At 44.9% G+C, this 15,601-nt stretch overlaps 2 non-coding genes across 2 annotated transcripts; both read right to left on the bottom strand.

The window, feature by feature from the left end:
• Positions 1-14,393: 14,393 nt before the first annotated feature.
• Positions 14,394-14,466, bottom strand: trnar-ccu (transfer RNA arginine (anticodon CCU)). Its single transcript has one exon. It is a non-coding gene; the product is annotated as a tRNA-Arg (tRNA).
• A 679-nt stretch (positions 14,467-15,145) lies between these two features.
• Positions 15,146-15,217, bottom strand: trnat-cgu (transfer RNA threonine (anticodon CGU)). Its single transcript has one exon. It is a non-coding gene; the product is annotated as a tRNA-Thr (tRNA).
• Positions 15,218-15,601: the final 384 nt, after the last annotated feature.

The following is a 15,601-nucleotide window of genomic DNA, read 5'->3' as shown; positions in this document are numbered from 1 at the left end:
TGGGCCCATAAACCCAGAGGTCGATGGATCGAAACCATCCTCTGCTAAACAGTTTGTTTCTAGCAAATTTGCATGTGTGAACACATTTTTTTTTCTCGCTATAGCATGGGTATGTGTCAGTGCTCTACACATTTTTTTTATTTCTATGTTTCTTGATAGGTGAAAAAGATTTCACAGTACACCAGTGGCCAGAGACACTGGCCTCCTAAGCCATGGATTGTGATTCCTACTCTTTTCACGGAGTGGTTGAAAGCAGAGTGGCGCAGCCGAGCGTGCTGGGCCCAGGGAGGTCGATGGATTGAAACCATCCTCTGCTAAACAGTTTGTTTTTAGCATTCAAGTGCGAAGCAAAAAACTTCTCCTCCTATACGGCATTTGTCAGTGCCTTCTGTTACACATTTTTTTACTGTTTCATATTAGTTTGTACTGGTCAAATGAACTACAGTGCCCCAGTGGCCTATTGGATAAGGCACTGGCCTCCCTAAGCCAGTGATTGTGGGTTCAAGTCCCATCTGGGGTGTTTGAAAGCAGAGTGGCGCAGCGGGAAGCGTGCTGGGCCCATAACCCAGAGGTCGATGGATCGAAACCATCCTCTGCTAAACAGTTTATTTTTAGCAATGAAGTGCGAACAATAATTTTTTTCTCTATATCATGGGCATGTGTAAGTGCCTTCCGTTACACATTTTTTTACTGCTTCTATCAGTTCGTATAGGTGAAAAAGATTTCACTGTACCCCAGTGGCCTAAGACACTGGCCTCCTAAGCCATGGATTGTGGGTCTTACTCTTTTCTGGATTGGTTGAAAGCAGAGTGGCGCAGAGGAAGCGTGCTGGGCCCATAACCCAGAGGTCGTGGATCGAAACCATCCTCTGCTAAACAGCTTATTTTTTAGCAATGAAGTCGAACAATTAATTTTTTCTCTATATCATGGGCATGTGTAAGTGCCTTCCATTACACTTTTTTTTACTGCTTCTATCAGTTCGTACTGTAGGTGAAGAGGATTTCACAGTACCCCAGTGGCCTAAGACACTGGCCTCCTAAGCCATGGATTGTGGGTCTTACTCTTTTTTCTGGAGTGGTTGAAAGCAAAGAAGAGTGGCGCAGCGGAGCGTGCTGGGCCCAGAGGTCGATGGATCGAAATCATCCTCTGCTAAACAGCTTATTTTTTAGCAATGAAGTTCGGAACAACTAAATTTTTTCTCTATATCATGGGCATGTGTAAGTGCCTTCCGTTACACATTTTTTTTTACTGCTTCTATCAGTTCGTATAGGTGAAAAGGATTTCACAGTACCCCAGTGGCCTAAGACACTGGCCTCCTAAGCCATGGATTGTGGGTCTTACTCTTTTCTGCAGTGGTTGAAAGCAGAGTGGCGCGAGAGGAAGCGTGTTGGGCCCATAACCCAGAGGTTGATGTATCGACCATCCTCTGCAAACATTTTTAGCAATGAAGCGCGAACAATATTTTTTTTTCTCTATATCATGGGCATGTGTAAAAGTGCCTTCCGTTGGCACATTTTTTTACTGCTTCTATCAGTTCGTATAGGTGAAAAGGATTTCACAGTACCCCAGTGGCCTAAGACACTGGCCTCCTAAGCCATGGATTGTGGGTCTTACTCTTTTCTGGAGAGGTTGAAAGCAGAGTGGCGCAGCGGAGCGTGCTGGGCCCATAACCCAGAGGTCGATGGATCGAAACCATCCTCTGCTAAACAGCTTATTTTAGCAATGAAGTGCGAACAATAAAATTTTTTCTCTATATCATGGGCATGTTAAGTGCCTTCCGTTACACCTTTTTTTACTGCTTCTATCAGTTCGTATAGGTGAAAAGGATTTCGCAGTACACCAGTGGCCCCTGAGACACTGGCCTCCTAAGCCATGGATTGTGATTCCTACTCTTTCTGCATAGTCTAAAAGCAGAGTGGCGCAGCGGAAGCGTGCTGGGCCCATAATCCAGAGGTCGATGGATCGAAACCATCCTCTGCTGAACAGTTTATTTTTAGCAATGAAGTGCGAACAATACATTTTTTCTCTATATCATGGGCATGTGTAAGTGCCTTCCGTTACACATTTTTTTACTGCTTCTATCAGTTCGTATAGGTGAAAAGGGATTTCACAGTACCCCAGTGGCCTAAGACACTGGCCTCCTAAGCCATAGGATTGTGGGTCTTACTCTTTTCTGGAGTGGTTGAAAGCAGAGTGGCGCGGCCGAAGCGTGCTGGGCCCATAACCCAGAGGTCAATGGATCGAAACCATCCTCTGCTAAACAGCCTTATTTTTAGCAATGACGTTCCGAACAATTAATTTTTCTCTATATCATGGGCATGTGTAAGTGCCTTCCGTTACACCTTTTTTACTGCTTCTATCAGTTCGTATAGGTGAAAAGGATTTCACAGTACCCCAGTGGCCTAAGACACTGGCCTCCTAAGCCATGGATTGTGGGTCTTACTCTTTTCTGGAGTGTTTGAAAGCAGAGTGGCGCAGCCGAAGCGTGCTGGGCCCATAACCCAGAGGTCAATGGATCGAAACCATCCTCTGCTAAACAGCTTATTTTTAGCAATGAAGTTCGAACAATTAATTTTTTCTCTATATCATGGGCATGTGTAAGTGCCTTCGTTAAACTTTTTTACTGCTTCTATCAGTTCGTATAGGTGAAAAGGATTTCACAGTACCCCAGTGGCCTAAGACACTGGCCTCCTAAGCCATGGATTGTGGGTCTTACTCTTTTCTGCAGTGGTTGAAAGCAGAGTGGCGCAGCGGCGTGCTGGGCCCATAACCCAGAGGTCGATGGATCGAAACCATCCTCTGCTAAACAGTTTATTTCTAGCAATGATGTGCGAACACATTTTTTTCTCACTATAGCATGGGCATGTGTCAGTGCCTTCCGTTACACATTTTTTTACTGCTTCTATCAGTTCGTATAGGTGAAAAAGATTTCACAGTACACCAGTGGCCAGAGACACTGGCCTCCTAAGCCATGGATTGTGATTCCTACTCTTTTCACGGAGTGGTTGAAAGCAGAGTGGCGCAGCGGAAGCGTGCTGGGCCCAGAGGTCGATGGATCGAAACCATCCTCTGCTAAACAGTTTGTTTTTAGCATTGAAGTGCGAAGAAAAAAATCTGCTATATCATGGGCATTTGTCAGTGCCTTCTGTTACACATTTTTTTACTGCTTCAATGAGTTTGTACTGGTCGTAAATGAACTACAGTGCCAGAAGGCCTAATGGATAAGGCACTGGCCTCCTAAGCCAGTGATTGTGGGTTCAAGTCCCATCTGGGGTGTTTGAAAAGCAGAGTGGCGCAGCGGAAGCGTGCTGGGCCCATAACCCAGAGGTCGATGGATCGAAACCATCCTCTGCTAAACAGTTTATTTTAGCAATGAAGTGCGAACAATAATTTTTTTCTCTATATCATGGGCATGTGTAAGTGCCTTCCGTTACACATTTTTTTTTACTGCTTCTATCAGTTCGTATAGGTGAAAAAGATTTCACAGTACCCCAGTGGCCTAAGACACTGGCCTCCTAAGCCATGGATTGTGGGTCTTACTCTTTTCTGGAGTGGTTGAAAGCAGAGTGGCGCAGAGGAAGCGTGCTGGGCCCATAACCCAGAGGTCGATGGATCGAAACCATCCTCTGCTAAAGAGCTTATTTTTAGCAATGAAGTTCGAACAATTAATTTTTTTCTCTATATCATGGGCATGTGTAAGTGCCTTCCGTTACACATTTTTTTTACTGCTTCTATCAGTTCGTATAGGTGAAAAGGATTTCACAGTACCCCAGTGGCCTAAGACACTGGCCTCCTAAGCCATGGATTGTGGGTCTTACTCTTTTCTGGAGTGTTTGAAAGCAGAGTGGCGCAGCCGAAGCGTGCTGGGCCCATAACCCAGAGGTCAATGGATCGAAACCATCCTCTGCTAAACAGCTTATTTTTAGCAATGAAGTTCGAACAATTAATTTTTTTCTCTATATCATGGGCATGTGTAAGTGCCTTCCGTTAAACTTTTTTTTACTGCTTCTATCAGTTCGTATAGGTGAAAAGGATTTCCACAGTACCCCAGTGGCCTAAGACACTGGCCTCCTAAGCCATGGATTGTGGGTCTTACTCTTTTCTGCAGTGGTTGAAAGCAGAGTGGCGCAGCGGAAGCGTGCTGGGCCCATAACCCAGAGGTCGATGGATCGAAACCATCCTCTGCTAAACAGTTTATTTCTAGCAATGATGTGTGAACACATTTTTTTTCTCGCTATAGCATGGGCATGTGTCAGTGCCTTCCGTTACACATTTTTTTTTACTGCTTCTATCAGTTCGTGATAGGTGAAAAAGATTTCACAGTACACCAGTGGCCAGAGACACTGGCCTCCTAAGCCATGGATTGTGATTCCTACTCTTTTCACGGAGTGGTTGAAAGCAGAGTGGCGCAGCGGAAGCGTGCTGGGCCCAGAGGTCGATGGATCGAAACCATCCTCTGCTAAACAGTTTGTTTTTAGCATTGAAGTGCGAAGAAAAAATCTGCTATATCATGGGCATTTGTCAGTGCCTTCTGTTACACATTTTTTTACTGCTTCAATGAGTTTGTACTGGTCGTAAATGAACTACAGTGCCAGAAGGCCTAATGGATAAGGCACTGGCCTCCTAAGCCAGTGATTGTGGGTTCAAGTCCCATCTGGGATGTTTGAAAGCAGAGTGGCGCAGCGGAAGCGTGCTGGGCCCATAACCCAGAGGTCGATGGATCGAAACCATCCTCTGCTAAACAGTTTATTTTTAGCAATGAAGTGCGAACAATAATTTTTTTTTCTCTATATCATGGGCATGTGTAAGTGCCTTCCGTTACACATTTTTTTACTGCTTCTATGAGTTCGTATAGGTGAAAAGGATTTCACAGTACCCCCAGTGGCCTAAGACACTGGCCTCCTAAGCCATGGATTGTGGGTCTTACTCTTTTCTGGAGTGGTTGAAAGCAGAGTGGCGCAGCGGAGCGTGCTGGGCCCACAACCCAGAGGTCGATGGATCGAAACCATCCTCTGCTAAACAGCTTATTTTTAGCAATGAAGTGCGAACAATTAATTTTTTCTCTATATCATGGGCATGTGTAAGTGCCTTCCGTTACACCTTTTTTTTACTGCTTCTATCAGTTCGTATAGGTGAAAAGGATTTCGCAGTACACCAGTGGCCTGAGACACTGGCCTCCTAAGCCATGGATTGTGATTCCTACTCTTTTCTGCCGCATCTGAAAGCACAGTGGCGCAGCTGAAGCGTGCTGGGCCCATAACCCAGAGGTCGATGGATCGAAACCATCCTCTGCTAAACAGTTTATTTTTAGCAATGAAGTGCGAACAATATTTTTTTTTCTCTATATCATGGGCATGTGTAAGTGCCTTCCGTTACACCTTTTTTTTACTGCTTCTATCAGTTCGTATAGGTGAAAAGGATTTCGCAGTACACCAGTGGCCTGAGACACTGGCCTCCTAATCCATGGATTGTGATTCCTACTCTTTTCTGCATAGTCTAAAAGCAGAGTGGCGCAGCGTAAGCGTGCTGGGCCCATAACCCAGAGGTCGATGGATCGAAACCATCCTCTGCTAAACAGTTTATTTTTAGCAATGAAGTGCGAACAATATTTTTTTTTCTCTATATCATGGGCATGTGTAAGTGCCTTCCGTTACACATTTTTTTTACTGCTTCTATCAGTTCGTATAGGTGAAAAGGATTTCACAGTACCCCAGTGGCCTAAGACACTGGCCTCCTAAACCATGGATTGTGGGTCTTACTCTTTTCTGGAGTGGTTGAAAGCAGAGCGGCGCAGCGGAAGCGTGCTGGGCCCATAACCCAGAGGTCGATGGATCGAAACCATCCTCTGCTAAACAGTTTATTTCTAGCAATGATGTGTGAACACATTTTTTTTTCTCGCTATAGCATGGGCATGTGTCAGTGCCTTCCGTTACACATTTTTTTACTGCTTCTATCAGTTCGTATAGGTGAAAAGGATTTCACAGTACCCCAGTGGCCTAAGACACTGGCCTCCTAAGCCATGGATTGTGGGTCTTACTCTTTTCTGCAGTGGTTGAAAGCAGAGTGGCGCAGCGGAAGCGTGCTGGGCCCATAACCCAGAGGTCGATGGATCGAAACCATCCTCTGCTAAACAGTTTATTTTTAGCAATGAAGTGCGAACAATAATTTCTTTTCTCTATATCATGGGCATGTGTAAGTGCCTTCCGTTACACCTTTTTTTTACTGCTTCTATCAGTTCGTATAGGTGAAAAGGATTTCGCAGTACACCAGTGGCCTGAGACACTGGCCTCCTAAGCCATGGATTGTGATTCCTACTCTTTTCTGCATCATCTAAAAGCAGAGTGGCGCAGCGGAAGCGTGCTGGGCCCATAACCCAGAGGTCGATAGATCGAAACCATCCTCTGCTAAACAGTTTATTTTTAGCAATGAAGTGCGAACAATAATTTCTTTTCTCTATATCATGGGCATGTGTAAGTGCATTCCGTTACACATTTTTTTTACTGCTTCTATCAGTTCGTATAGGTGAAAAGGATTTCACGGTACCCCAGTGGCCTATGACACTGGCCTCCTAAGCCATGGATTGTGGGTCTTACTTTTTCAGGAGTGGTTGAGCAGAGTGGCGCAGCGGAGCGTGCTGGGCCCACTACCCAGAGGTCGATGGATCGAAACCATCCTCTGCTAAACAGTTTATTTTTAGCAATGAAGTGCGAACAATTCATTTTTTTCTCTATATCATGGGCATGTGTAAGTGCCTTCCGTTACACCTTTTTTTTACTGCTTCTATCAGTTCGTATAGGTGAAAAGGATTTCGCAGTACACCAGTGGCCTGAGACACTGGCCTCCTAAACCATGGATTGTGATTCCTACTCTTTTCTGCATAGTCTAAAAGCAGAGTGGCGCAGCGGAAGCGTGCTGGGCCCATAACCCAGAGGTCGATGGATCGAAACCATCCTCTGCTAAACAGTTTATTTTTAGCAATGAAGTGCGAACAATATTTTTTTTTCTCTATATCATGGGCATGTGTAAGTGCCTTCCGTTACACATTTTTTTTACTGCTTCTATCAGTTCGTATAGGTGAAAAGGATTTCACAGTACCCCAGTGGCCTAAGACACTGGCCTCCTAAGCCATGGATTGTGGGTCTTACTCTTTTCTGGAGTGGTTGAAAGCAGAGTGGCGCAGCGGAAGCGTGCTGCGCCCATAACCCAGAGGTCGATGGATCGAAACCATCCTCTGCTAAACAGTTTATTTCTAGCAATGATGTGTGAACACATTTTTTTTCTCGCTATAGCATGGGCATGTGTCAGTGCCTTCCGTTACACATTTTTTTACTGCTTCTATCAGTTCGTATAGGTGAAAAGGATTTCACAGTACCCCAGTGGCCTAAGACACTGGCCTCCTAAGCCATGGATTGTGGGTCTTACTCTTTTCTGCAGTGGTTGAAAGCAGAGTGGCGCAGCGGAGCGTGCTGGGCCCATAACCCAGAGGTCGATGGATCGAAACCATCCTCTGCTAAACAGTTTATTTTTAGCAATGAAGTGCGAACAATAATTTCTTTTCTCTATATCATGGGCATGTGTAAGTGCCTTCCGTTACACCTTTTTTTACTGCTTCTATCAGTTCGTATAGGTGAAAAGGATTTCGCAGTACACCAGTGGCCTGAGACACTGGCCTCCTAAGCCATGGATTGTGATTCCTACTCTTTTCTGCATCATCTAAAAGCAGAGTGGCGCAGCGGAAGCGTGCTGGGCCCATAACCCAGAGGTCGATAGATCGAAACCATCCTCTGCTAAACAGCTTATTTTTAGCAATGAAGTTCGAACAATAAATTTTTTTCTCTATATCATGGGCATGTGTAAGTGCATTCCGTTACACATTTTTTTTACTGCTTCTATCAGTTCGTATAGGTGAAAAGGATTTCACAGTACCCCAGTGGCCTATGACACTGGCCTCCTAAGCCATGGATTGTGGGTCTTACTTTTTTCAGGAGTGGTTGAAAGCAGAGTGGCGCAGCGGAAGCGTGCTGGGCCCACTACCCAGAGGTCGATGGATCGAAACCATCCTCTGCTAAACAGTTTATTTTTAGCAATGAAGTGCGAACAATTCATTTTTTTCTCTATATCATGGGCATGTGTAAGTGCCTTCCGTTACACATTTTTTTTACTGCTTCTATCAGTTCGTATAGGTGAAAAGGATTTCGCAGTACACCAGTGGCCTGAGACACTGGCCTCCTAAACCATGGATTGTGATTCCTACTCTTTTCTGCATAGTCTAAAAGCAGAGTGGCGCAGCGAAGCGTGCCGGGCCCATAACCCAGAGGTCGATGGATCGAAACTATCCTCTGCTAAACAGTTTATTTTTAGCAATGAAGTGCGAACAATATTTTTTTTTCTCTATATCATGGGCATGTGTAAGTGCCTTCCGTTACACATTTTTTTTACTGCTTCTATCAGTTCGTATAGGTGAAAAGGATTTCACAGTACCCCAGTGGCCTAAGACACTGGCCTCCTAAGCCATGGATTGTGGGTCTTACTCTTTTCTGGAGTGGTTGAAAGCAGAGTGGCGCAGCGGAAGCGTGCTGGGCCCATAACCCAGAGGTCGATGGATCGAAACCATCCTCTGCTAAACAGTTTATTTCTAGCAATGATGTGTGAACACATTTTTTTTTCTCGCTATAGCATGGGCATGTGTCAGTGCCTTCCGTTACACATTTTTTTTACTGCTTCTATCAGTTCGTATAGGTGAAAAGGATTTCACAGTACCCCAGTGGCCTAAGACACTGGCCTCCTAAGCCATGGATTGTGGGTCTTACTCTTTTCTGCAGTGGTTGAAAGCAGAGTGGCGCAGCGGAAGCGTGCTGGGCCCATAACCCAGAGGTCGATGGATCGAAACCATCCTCTGCTAAACAGTTTCTTTTTAGCAATGAAGTGCGAACAATAATTTTTTTTCTCTATATCATGGGCATGTGTAAGTGCCTTCCGTTACACCTTTTTTTTACTGCTTCTATCAGTTCGTATAGGTGAAAAGGATTTCGCAGTACACCAGTGGCCTGAGACACTGGCCTCCTAAGCCATGGATTGTGATTCCTACTCTTTTCTGCATCATCTAAAAGCAGAGTGGCGCAGCGGAAGCATGCTGGGCCCATAACCCAGAGGTCGATGGATCGAAACCATCCTCTGCTAAACAGCTTATTTTTAGCAATGAAGTTCGAACAATAAATTTTTTTCTCTATATCATGGGCATGTGTAAGTGCATTCCGTTACACATTTTTTTTACTGCTTCTATCAGTTCGTATAGGTGAAAAGGATTTCACAGTACCCCAGTGGCCTATGACACTGGACTCCTAAGCCATGGATTGTGGGTCTTACTCTTTTCTGGAGCGGTTGAAAGCAGAGTGGTGCAGTGGAAGCGTGCTGGGCCCATAACCCAGAGGTCGATGGATCGAAACCATCCTCTGCTAAACAGTTTATTTTTAGCAATGAAGTGCGAACAATTCATTTTTTTCTCTATATCATGGGCATGTGTAAGTGCCTTCCGTTACACCTTATTTTTACTGCTTCTATCAGGTCGTATAGGTCAAAAAGGATTTCACAGTACCCCAGTGGCCTATGACACTGGCCTCCTAAGCCATGGATTGTGGGTCTTACTTTTTTCAGGAGTGGTTGAAAGCAGAGTGGCGCAGCGGAGCGTGCTGGGCCCATAACCCAGAGGTCGATGGATCGAAACCATCCTCTGCTAAACAGTTTATTTCTAGCAATGATGTGTGAACACATTTTTTTTTCTCGCTATAGCATGGGCATGTGTCAGTGCCTTCCGTTACACATTTTTTTTACTGCTTCTATCAGTTCGTATAGGTGAAAAGGATTTCACAGTACCCCAGTGGCCTAAGACACTGGCCTCCTAAGCCATGGATTGTGGGTCTTACTCTTTTCTGCAGTGGTTGAAAGCAGAGTGGCGCAGCGAAAGCGTGCTGGGCCCATAACCCAGAGGTCGATGGATCGAAACCATCCTCTGCTAAACAGTTTCTTTTTAGCAATGAAGTGCGAACAATAATTTTTTCTCTATATCATGGGCATGTGTAAGTGCCTTCCGTTACACCTTTTTTACTGCTTCTATCAGTTCGTATAGGTGAAAAGGATTTCGCAGTACACCAGTGGCCTGAGACACTGGCCTCCTAAGCCATGGATTGTGATTCCTACTCTTTTCTGCATCATCTAAAAGCAGAGTGGCGCAGCGGAAGCATGCTGGGCCCATAACCCAGAGGTCGATGCATCGAAACCATCCTCTGCTAAACAGCTTATTTTTAGCAATGAAGTTCGAACAATAAATTTTTTTCTCTATATCATGGGCATGTGTAAGTGCATTCCGTTACACATTTTTTTACTGCTTCTATCAGTTCGTATAGGTGAAAAGGATTTCACAGTACCCCAGTGGCCTATGACACTGGCCTCCTAAGCCATGGATTGTGGGTCTTACTCTTTTCTGGAGTGGTTGAAAGCAGAGTGGCGCAGTGGAGGCGTGCTGGGCCCATAACCCAGAGGTCGATGGATCGAAACCATCCTCTGCTAAACAGTTTATTTTTAGCAATGAAGTGCGAACACTCATTTTTTCTCTATATCATGGGCATGTGTAAGTGCCTTCCGTTACACCTTATTTTTACTGCTTCTATCAGGTCGTATAGGTCAAAAGGATTTCACAGTACCCCAGTGGCCTAAGACACTGGCCTCCTAGCCATGGATTGTGGCTCTTACTCTTTTCTGCATAGTCTAAAAGCAGAGTGGCGCAGCGAGCGTGCTGGGCCCATAACCCAGAGGTCGATGGATCAAAACCATCCTCTGCTAAACAGTTTGTTTTTAGCAATGAAGTGCGAAGAAAAAAAAATCTGCTATATCATGGGCATGTGTCAGTGCCTTCTGTTACACATTTTTTTACTGCTTCAATGAGTTTGTACTGGTCGTAAAGGTATACACTTCCCCAGTGGCCTAATGGATAAGGCACTGACATCCTAAGGCAGTGATTGTGGGTTCAAGTACTATCTGGGGTGTTTGAAAGCAGAGTGGCACAGCTTTTAGACTATGCAGAAAAGAGTATGAATCACAATCCATGGCTTAGGAGGCCAGTGTCTCAGGCCATTGGTGTACTGCGAAATCCTTTTCACCTATACGAACTGATAGAAGCAATAAAAAAATGTGTAACAGAAGGCACTTACACATGCCCATGATATAGAGAAAAAATTAATTGTTCGAACTTCATTGCTAAAAATACACTGTTTAGCAGAGGATGGTTTCGATCCATCGACCTCTGGGTTATGGGCCCAGCACGCCTCCGCTGCTCCACTCTGCTTTCAAACACTCTGTGAAAAGAGTAGGAATCACAATCCATGGCTTAGGAGGCCAGTGTCTCTGGCCAATGGTGTACTGCTAAATCCTTTTAACCTATACCAACTGATAGAAGCAGTAAAAAAATGTGTAACGGAAGGCACTGACACATGCCCATGCTATAGTGAGAAAAAATTATTGTTCACACTTCATTGCTAGAAATTAATTGTTTAGCAGAGGATGGGTTCAATCCATCGAACTCTGGGTTGTGTGCCCAGCACGCTTCCGCTGCGCCACTCTGCTTTTAGACACTCCAGAAAAGAGTAAGACTCACAATCCATGGTTTAGGAGGCCAGTGTCTTAGGCCACTGGGGTACTGTGAAATCCTTTTCACCTATACGAACTGATAGAAGCAGTAAAAAAATGTGTAACGGAAGGCACTTACACATGCCCATGATATAGAGAAAATTTTTATTGTTCGCACTTCATTGCTAAAATAAACTGTTTAGCAGAGGATGGTTTCGATCCATCGACCTCTGGGTTATGGGCCCAGCACGCTCCGCTGCGCCACTCTGCTTTCGACCAGTCCATGAAAAGAGTAGGAATCACAATCCATGGCTTAGGAGGCCAGTGTCTCTGGCCACTGGTGTACTGCGAAATCCTTTTCACCTATACGAACAGATAGAAGCAGTAAAAAAAATGTGTAACGGAAGGCACTGACACATGCCCATGCTATAGCGAGAAAAATTAATGTGTTCGCACTTCATTGCTAGAAATAAACTGTTTAGCAGAGGATGGTTTCGATCCATCGACCTCTGGGTTATGGGCCCAGCACGCATCCGCTGCACCACTCTGCTTTTAGCCACTCTAGAAAAGAGTAAGACTCACAATCCATGGCTTAGGAGGCCAGTGTCTTAGGCCACTGGGGTACTGTGAAATCCTTTTTCACCTATACGAACAGATAGAAGCAGTAAAAAAAATGTGTTACGGAAGGCACTGACACATGCCCATGCTATAGCGAAAAAATATAATGTGTTCGCACTTCATTGCTAGAAATAAGCTGTTTAGCAGAGGATGGTTTCGATCCATCAACCTCTGGGTTATGGGCCCAGCACGCTTCGCTGCGCCACTCTGCTTTCAACCACTCCAGAAAAGAGTAAGACCCACAATCCATGGCTTAGGAGGCCAGTGTCTTAGGCCACTGGGGTACTGTGAAATCCTTTTGACCTATACGAACTGATAGAAGCAGTAAAAAAAATGTGTAACGGAAGGCACTTACACATGCCCATGATATAGAGAAAATTTTTTATTGTTCGCACTTCATTGCTAAAAATAAGCTGTTTAGCAGAGGATGGTTTCGATCCATCGACCTCTGGGTTATGGGCCCAGCACGCTTCCGCTGCGCCACTCTGCTTTCGACCACTCCAGAAAAGAGTAAGACCCACAATCCATGGCTTAGGAGGCCAGTGTCATAGGCCACTGGGGTACTGTGAAATCCTTTTCACCTATACGAACTGATAGAAGCAGTAAAAAAAATGTGTAACGGAAGGCACTTACACATGCCCATGATATAGAGAAAAAAATGTATTGTTCGCACTTCATTGCTAAAAATAAACTGTTTAGCAGAGGATGGTTTCGATCCATCGACCTCTGGGTTATGGGCCCAGCACGCTCGCTGCGCCACTCTGCTTTTAGACTATGCAGAAAAGAGTAGGAATCACAATCCATGGCTTAGGAGGCCAGTGTCTCAGGCCACTGGTGTACTGCGAAATCCTTTTCACCTATACGAACTGATAGAAGCAGTAAAAAAAAGGTGTAACGGAAGGCACTTACACATGCCCATGATATAGAGAAAAAATTAATTGTTCGCACTTCATTGCTAAAAATAAGCTGTTTAGCAGAGGATGGTTTCGATCCATCGACCTCTGGGTTATGGGCCCAGCACGCTCCGCTGCGCCACTCTGCTTTCAACCACTCCAGAAAAGAGTAAGACCCACAATCCATGGCTTAGGATGCCAGTGTCTTAGGCCACTGGGGTACTGTGAAATCGTTTTCACCTATACGAACTGATAGAAGCAGTAAAAAAAATGTGTAACGGAAGGCACTTACACATGCCCATGATATAGAGAAAAAATTATTGTTCGCACTTCATTGCTAAAAATAAACTGTTTAGCAGAGGATGGTTTCGATCCATCGACCTCTGGGTTATGGGCCCAGCACGCTCCGCTGCGCCACTCTGCTTTCAACCACTCCAGAAAAGAGTAAGACCCACAATCCATGGCTTAGGAGGCCAGTGTCTTAGGCCACTGGGGTACTGTGAAATCCTTTTCACCTATACGAACTGATAGAAGCAGTAAAAAAATGTGTAACGGAAGGCACTTACACATGCCCATGATATAGAGAAAAAATTAATTGTTCAAACTTCATTGCTAAAAATAAGCTGTTTAGCAGAGGATGGTTTCGATCCATCGACCTCTGGGTTATGGGCCCAGCACGCTTCCGCTGCGCCACTCTGCTTTCAACCACTCCAGAAAAGAGTAAGACCCACAATCCATGGCTTAGGAGGCCAGTGTCTTAGGCCACTGGGGTACTGTGAAATCCTTTTTCACCTATACGAACTGATAGAAGCAGTAAAAAAATGTGTAACGGAAGGCACTTACACATGCCCATGATATAGAGAAAAATTTATTGTTCGCACTTCATTGCTAAAAATAAACTGTTTAGCAGAGGATGGTTTCGATCCATCGACCTCTGGGTTATGGGCCCAGCACGCTTCCGCTGCGCCACTCTGCTTTTAGACTATGCAGAAAAGAGTAGGAATCACAATCCATGGCTTAGGAGGCCAGTGTCTCAGGCCACTGGTGTACTGCGAAATCCTTTTCACCTATACGAACTGATAGAAGCAGTAAAAAAAAATGTGTAACGGAAGGCACTTACACATACCCATGATATAGAGAAAAAAATTATTGTTCGCACTTCATTGCTAAAAATAAACTGTTTAGCAGAGGATGGTTTCAATCCATCGACCTCTGGGTTATGGGCCCAGCACGCTTCCGCTGCGCCACTCTGCTTTCAAACACCCCAGATGGGACTTGAACCCACAATCACTGGCTTAGGAGGCCAGTGCCTTATCCATTAGGCCACTGGGGCACTGTGAGTTCATTTTACGACCAGTACGAACTCATTGAAGCAGTAAAAAAATGTGTAACAGAAGGCACTGACAAATGCCCATGATATAGCAGATTTTTTTCTTCGCACTTCAATGCTAAAAACAAACTGTTTAGCAGAGGATGGTTTTGATCCATCGACCTCTGGGCCCAGCACGCTTCCGCTGTGCCACTCTGCTTTCAACCACTCCGTGAAAAGAGTAGGAATCACAATCCATGGCTTAGGAGGCCAGTGTCTCTGGCCACTGGGGTACTGTGAAATCCTTTTCACCTATACGAACTGATAGAAGCAGTAAAAAAATGTGTAACGGAAGGCACTTACACATGCCCATGATATAGAGAAAAAAATTAATTGTTCGCACTTCATTGCTAAAAATAAACAGTTTAGCAGAGGATGGTTTCGATCCATCGACCTCTGGGTTATGGGCCCAGCACGCTTTCGCTGCGCCACTCTGCTTTTAGACTATGCAGAAAAGAGTAGGAATCACAATCCATGGCTTAGGAGGCCAGTGTCTTAGGCCACTGGTGTACTGTGAAATCCTTTTCACCTATACGAACTGATAGAAGCAGTAAAAAAATGTGTAACGGAAGGCACTTACACATGCCCATGATATAGAGAAAAAAATTTATTGTTCGCACTTCATTGCTAAAAATAAGCTGTTTAGCAGAGGATGGTTTCGATCCATCGACCTCTGGGTTACGGGCCCAGCACGCTTCCGCTGCGCCACTCTGCTTTTAGACTATGCAGAAAAGAGTAGGAACCACAATCCATGGCTTAGGAGGCCAGTGTCTCAGGCCACTGGTGTACTGCGAAATCCTTTTCACCTATACCGAACTGATAGAAGCAGTAAAAAAAGGTGTAACGGAAGGCACTTACACATGCCCATGATATAGAGAAAAAATTAATTGTTCGCACTTCATTGCTAAAAATAATCTGTTTAGAAGAGGATGGTTTCGATCCATCGACCTCTGGGTTATGGGCCCAGCACGCTTTCCGCTGCGCCACTCTGCTTTCAACCACTCCAGAAAAGAGTAAGACCCACAATCCATGGCTTAGGAGGCCAGTGTCTTAGGCCACTGGGGTACTGTGAAATCCTTTTCACCTATACGAACTGATA

This window comes from Salmo salar, unplaced genomic scaffold, assembly GCF_905237065.1.
Source record: "Salmo salar unplaced genomic scaffold, Ssal_v3.1, whole genome shotgun sequence".
Lineage (NCBI taxonomy): Eukaryota > Metazoa > Chordata > Actinopteri > Salmoniformes > Salmonidae > Salmo > Salmo salar.
Note: the sequence above shows the minus strand (reverse complement) of the source record. Positions and strands in the feature narration are given on the sequence as shown.